This window comes from Gavialis gangeticus, unplaced genomic scaffold (genome assembly GCF_001723915.1).
Source record: "Gavialis gangeticus isolate Ggan-Ray unplaced genomic scaffold, GavGan_comp1, whole genome shotgun sequence".
Classification (NCBI taxonomy): domain Eukaryota; kingdom Metazoa; phylum Chordata; order Crocodylia; family Gavialidae; genus Gavialis; species Gavialis gangeticus.
In genome coordinates this window covers 208,366,476-208,372,350 of record NW_017728992.1, presented here as the reverse complement: position 1 = coordinate 208,372,350, position 5,875 = coordinate 208,366,476, and the positions used below count along the sequence as shown (strand labels likewise).

General features: G+C 55.7%; 1 long non-coding RNA gene across 1 annotated transcript in view; it reads right to left on the bottom strand.

Moving 5' to 3' along the window:
* Positions 1 to 5,875, bottom strand: part of LOC109305246 — a 21,114-nt gene that overhangs the window by 8,929 nt on the left and 6,310 nt on the right. Inside the window, exon 2 of the long non-coding RNA XR_002099601.1 lies at positions 3,301 to 3,302. This is a non-coding gene — a long non-coding RNA (uncharacterized LOC109305246). The remainder of the gene's footprint in view (positions 1 to 3,300; positions 3,303 to 5,875) is intronic.

The following is a 5,875-nucleotide window of genomic DNA, read 5'->3' as shown; positions in this document are numbered from 1 at the left end:
GAAGACAGAGGCAAAGAAATTGTTAAACATGTTAGCTTTGTCATCTGGTGTGACAACCAAGTTTCCCAACACATCCTGCAAGGGCCCCACATTACCTGGGACCTTCTTTTTACCCCCTATGTATTTAAAAAAAGACTTCTTATTGTCCTTAATCTGGGAAGCTAGTCCCAGTCCCATCTCTGCCTTGGCCTTCCTAACTACCCCCCTACATCCCTGAGCAACTGCAGAATAGCCCTTTAATTCTAGCCTGAATTTATCCACCTTCAGCTTCCAACTCGGGGTTTTGTTCTGCTTTGCGACGTGTCAGAGATGTTCGGCGGCTCGCCCTCTGCCCATTTTATGGATGCAGTTTGCAGAAACCTATGCGCTGGCTGGGGACAAACCCGGAGGCAGTAAGTATCAGCATCCAACCAAGGGTTAACCAGTGAGCGGCAAATGCATTTGACCCCCATGAGTTAGCAGGGCTTTAAACACGAGGCTTTGTCCAAAGAGAAGGTGGTTTCAGATTGCAACAAGGGAGATTTCACTGGATATTGGTTAAGCACCGGAGAGTTGGTGGGATCTCTGTTGCTGGAAGCATTGAAAAGCAGGTCAGCAAATTCTTGGCTGACATGGTTTAATCTGAGCTGATCCTGCCTTGAGCAGGGGCTGGATACATGCAGCCTCCTATGGTCTCTGCCAGCCTGGTTTCCAATCTTTCTAATGGTCCTTTTTCACCTTGGAGGGTAAAATGATCCTGTATTTATCTTTTTGGGCGGGATCTTGCCTAGTCCTAAGATCCCTCAACTTCCAAAGAAGTTTGAAAGCTTCTTTGTTTTGGAGCGTGCAAGTCTGTTCCCCCCGTAACATCCGTAGCCGTGTGCCGTGGAGCGCTGTGAGCTGAGATACCTGTGCTGGGCTCATCCAGGCAGCTTTCACAGGCAGCGCGGGCTCCTGAAGGAGCAGAGTAATGGGGATTAAGAACCATGCTGAAATAATTAAGCTAGGAAATTACTCACTCATTTAGTGCTGCGGTTCTCCCACCCACCGGCACCTCCGCTGCTTTCCCAGGGAATAGTGTAATTTATTGCTGGCTGTCATTAAATAAGTGCTTGGAGGTGATTAATTTCTGAACAAGACTAAGAGAACAAGACTGTCCTTCTCCTGGGTGTCCCAGTGCCTGGCAATGGATGTTTCTTCTCGCATTTCCAGATCCGGGTCTTGCTCTGAGTGGACGCTGCCCCGCTCGTGAGGCCTAGGGAGATCCAGATTTTGCGGTACGGATGGAGGTTGTAGCCGTCATTTTTCCATAAATCTCAGCCTCCACAGATCCCAAAGCACTTCATGGATGGTAATGACTGAAGCCTCCCATGGGCCTTGTGAGCCTGCCGTCACTGTGTGGACGAGGAAAGGGAGGTTTGGGGTCATTCACAGACCTCTCGTGAGCCAGGTGTGTGTTTTAGAGGCCTCTGTGTGTCAGGTGCTGTACAAATGTGCCACTCTATCTTCCAAATTGCTCATCGTTGTGCTGGCGACCACAGGAGGACAGGGTGTACAAAGAGGGCAGGGGCCACATGGGAATTCAAGGCTTTTGTCTCTGTGCAGCCAGCTCTTCCTTCAAGGTATCTCTACACTGCTGATTGCCACGGCTTCCCAGTACTGAGCCACAAATGGATTAAATTAGCGAGCAAGCAACTCCTCTATTTTGTGGCAGAAGCTGGTGCAGATCCCAGCCCCAGCCCTGGGCTGTAAGAACCAAGGTGGATGCTGCGTCCAAACAGCACGTGCATAGACTTTCACCAAGGGCCAGTACGGCTGGCACGTCCTTGCAGGAGGAAAGAGCTCTCTGCTGTGATGAGGAGGAAGGGGTGCAGGTCCCTGCTCTTGTGGGTACCTGCCCCTTGGAGGTGTATTTGGCAAGGGTAACATGAGATTTATTGGCGCTGGTGAATGATCTGCTGTCAGTGGAGGGCAGATGTCCATCCTCATCCTCCCAGGCCCGTCTACAGCAGCTAACACGGCTGATCCTGATAGAGAGAGGTGGCAAAGGCGGCCGTGCAGTAAGGCAGGTTGAGTCTTCCTGGATCAGCGATGGGAAGACACCGCCTCCACCCCTGCACCCTTCTCTTAGCATCCTGCACTGATCAACCCTCCCTCTGATCCTGCTCTGCCGCATGCATCTGCTAGCTGAATTGGTCGCATGGTGTGGACCCGGGAGCTGGCAAGATGTGCATGAAATATGGCTCTATCCATCTCTTGTCCCAGGCGACCGCACCTCTACCCCCAAGACGACCCAGACCGGGGATGAGACCAACTCCTGGATGAAGAGCAGCTGGCAGGAGCTGAACCGCAGCAAGGGAGTGGCAGGAAGCTCTCTGGAGAGCTTGAGGCTGCAATGCAGTCAGCTTTAGGTGAGATGGGATGCTGTAGTTGGGGCTGGTCCTGCTTGGAGCAGGGGTTGGACTAGACGTGACCTCCTGAGTCTCCCCTGTGCTGAGCATCACAGGGAGCAGAAGGTCTGCGCTTGAAGCTGGCTCGGGCAGCGGGGAAGGCGACATAGGTAAACAGTCAAGGGCCCAGTGAGAAGTTAGGCAGGGTGTGGTGGTGTTAATGAGGATGTTAACAAGGGTGTTAATGATGACCGGTAGCCAGGACCCCTGTGGGACACCTGCTGAAAGCTCCTCCTTGCTCAGTGCCAAGTCACTCCTTCCCATGGGGTCCCCAGCTCGGTGGAGCAGGAAAGACGCCCCTTATGGCATCACTGCTGCCTCTAGTCCATGCACATCCTGGGAGAAAGGTCCAGGAGGGAGACCCCTGTATCCATCTGCCCACTGCAGTCCCTGCCACGTCAGGTCCCACCTGCTCCTGGCTCTACGTGCTCCAGGCCCCGTCTCCTCTGCTCATCTCGAGCCTGCAGTGATATTGCCAACGATGCCTCCGGAAAACCCTCTACATCAAATGGGACAATCGCTGCATAAAACCTTGCTGAAGCTAATGTTAGTAGCAGTAAGTCGGTGACCCTCAAGCACCAACTTTGCTGGGCTGGTCATGGTGTGTGGAGGCCTCGCTCTCAACCCCCCGAACAATTGCTTTGCTCCCGGCTTGATCTCACAGTGGCCAGAGGGACGCAGTGTGGGCAGACCTCAAGAAGACAGAGGCTGCCATCAAAGCTAAGAGGAGCTGACTGCCAATGGGCTCCAATAGCGCTTCAACCTCAACCAAGCGGCAGCCCATTTCAAGGTAAAGCGTCTTGCCCTCGAAGCAGAGGGTGGAGAAGGAGAGCAATCTCAGCCTGCTCTGCCCTGCAGAAAGACCTGCAACTTCTGCAAATGCAGCTGTGGTGCGAGGGTTGGACTCTACAGTCACCTCAAGACCCATCCCTGAGCTGTGGCAGAGGTCACCCTCGAATCGAGGAATTGCCACTCCTGGCTGCGACCTCCTGGCCCCGTTGATGCAGGTTGAATGGCTGATGATGGACGAGGAGTGGCACGAGCAGGCGTGCACAGATGAGGCCACACCAGATGGCCGTGACCCCCTAGAGCTGACCTGGCAATGCTTGCATGATGCCTGGCTGCAAATGCAGGGGACTAGACACTGTCCCGCGTTCCTATAACGCAGCCTCTGGGAGTGCCCCCAGCTCCTTCCTTGCTGCACTAAAGCAGGTTCAGCTGAGCAAGGGGCTGCGAAGCTTCAGTGGTTTTATTTTTTTATGGATAGGGAGAGACGAGACCCCTGTCTCCTCATGAGGGCTACGAGCCGGCAGGGCAGGGCTGGGAGTGGCTGTGGCTGTCCCAGCTGTTTCAAGGAGGTGAGGAGGATGTTTGCGGGTACAGGGAGGTGCACAGTGGTGTTTGCGGGTCTGAAGCAGCAAAGACAAGCTGCCTCGCGGTGAGGAGAGACATGGGGGAGTTGGGCCAGCCTCATCACAAGGAGGGGAAGCTTGTGTTTGGAGCATGACGGACTCCAAGACATGATGGATGTGACATGGTGTGGAGAAGCCAGGGAGCTGCTAGGCAAGCACGCGCGCACCTGGCACCCCCGTCCCTCCCCTCTTTCTCTTCTAGCAGGTGGAGGAACTCATTATTCCCTTCCCAGTTAATTAACTTGCAAGGTGCTTGCATCCCCCAGTCACGGACGCAGCATGCAAGCCTGGAGAGATGGCGCCAGATGATCCTGCCCCAGGCTGGGCTGGCAGCTGCAAAGCCCTGGACTGCTACTTGCTTTGGGACTCCAGCTTCCCAGGTAATCCCGGGGCAGAGGAAAAGTGCCCTGCTCCAGCCCAGTGCACGCCCTGCCCTGGGAGAGGGCTGGGGGCCCTCCCTCGGAGTAGGCATCCCAGTGGCCGTGTCCCCTGGCTCTGCGCCGGCTCTATCTGCAGCCAGCAAAATGCCTGGAGTTTTTTGGGGATCAGCTGGTCCACGTCACAGTAGTTGGGAGATGAGCGTGAACCCAGCGCTGCTTGTCAAACCAAACTGCCCAGCAGGCCGCGGGGCCTGGACTGAGCTGGAGCTTGTGCCCATGTTGGTTTGGGGGGGGTCCATGGTGTTTTTGGGGGCTGCGTCTCTCTGCTCCCTCCCAGCAGGTGACCTGTTGCCTGGCTCTTATTCCCAGATCCTGCTGCCAGCTCATGGAGTGGCCTGGAAGAGCTGGCATCGCTTGTGCGTGCCTCAGTTTCCCCAGCTGTAGCCTCAGGAAAATGTCCATCCCCTGCAGGGCTGGAGAGCCCTGGGGTGGAAGAGGCTAGAAGAAGGGGACATCCCTAAGTGATCCGCACCCCCAAAGAGGGACAGTGCCCACCCGTGGGCTCGCTGCCTGGCAGTCGCACCTGCAGGGGACTGGGGATAGCTTCTCGGTGTGTAGCAGATATATCTCTTGGGCATATATCAACCACCTGTTACAGAAGCAGGACGTTGGCCCCCATGGTCCCCCTACTTCCCCTGCGGCAGGGTCAGGGGTGAGGCCTGTGGTGTGTCAGGATGTACTGTGTCGTTTTGCCAGTTTGCTGGTTTGCACAGGGCTGATCCTGCCTCAAACGGGTTGGACTGGATGTGGTGTCTGCAGGTCCCTTCCGGCCCCGCTGCCCTGTGATTCTGTGAGTATTGCAAAAGCCTCTGATCCAAGGGAAGTGTGCTCCCTCGCAGGGAAGGTCCCGATCCAAAGACGATGGGAGAAACCCACTGAGCTGCGGAAGGGGGCTGAGCTGACCCCGCGCCTTGCTGCGGACGAGTCCTGCCACGTCCCCGGGGCTGGGCTAGGGTGGGTGGGCATGGAGATGCACGCTCCCGGCAGTGCCAGGCTTTGAGTTTCCATGGGGAAGGATGGGATCACATTAGGAGAAGCGTGTGTGTATGTGTGCAGGTCTGGGATGCTGCTGTGTGGGGCAGGGACACCACCGTTTCCATGTCCAGCTTCTTGAGTGGATGTGTAGGAAGCCTCCAAACACCTACGAATGCTTCCTTCAAGCTGAGAAAAGGTTTCAAGAGGGGAAAACTCTGCAGCTTGCACGACCAGAAGAAACAAAGATGTGTTTGCTCAGCAGTCGGAGAACACGTTGCACGCCGTGTGCATGCCTTGGCTTGCGTGTGTGTAGCACGGACCCAGGAGACGTTGGGCCAGCAGCTTCACGGTGGGTTTCTGAAGAAAAAAAACCACTGTGGCACTGTGAGCACCCCCAGCCCTCAGTTGTGAGATGGAGGAACATCTCTGAGTACTCAGGTAAGGGGGTGGGGAATGAATGGGAGAAGCCCCCATGATACCAGATACTGGTATCTTCCTAAGTAGGGACCAGGACAGCAACCTCCCAGCCGGGCCCCCTTCGGGCCCCGGGGGAGGCACACCTGGGCCAAGGGTTAGCGAGGACTTAGTAAGGGAGCTTCTGGAGGGGCTGGACGTATTC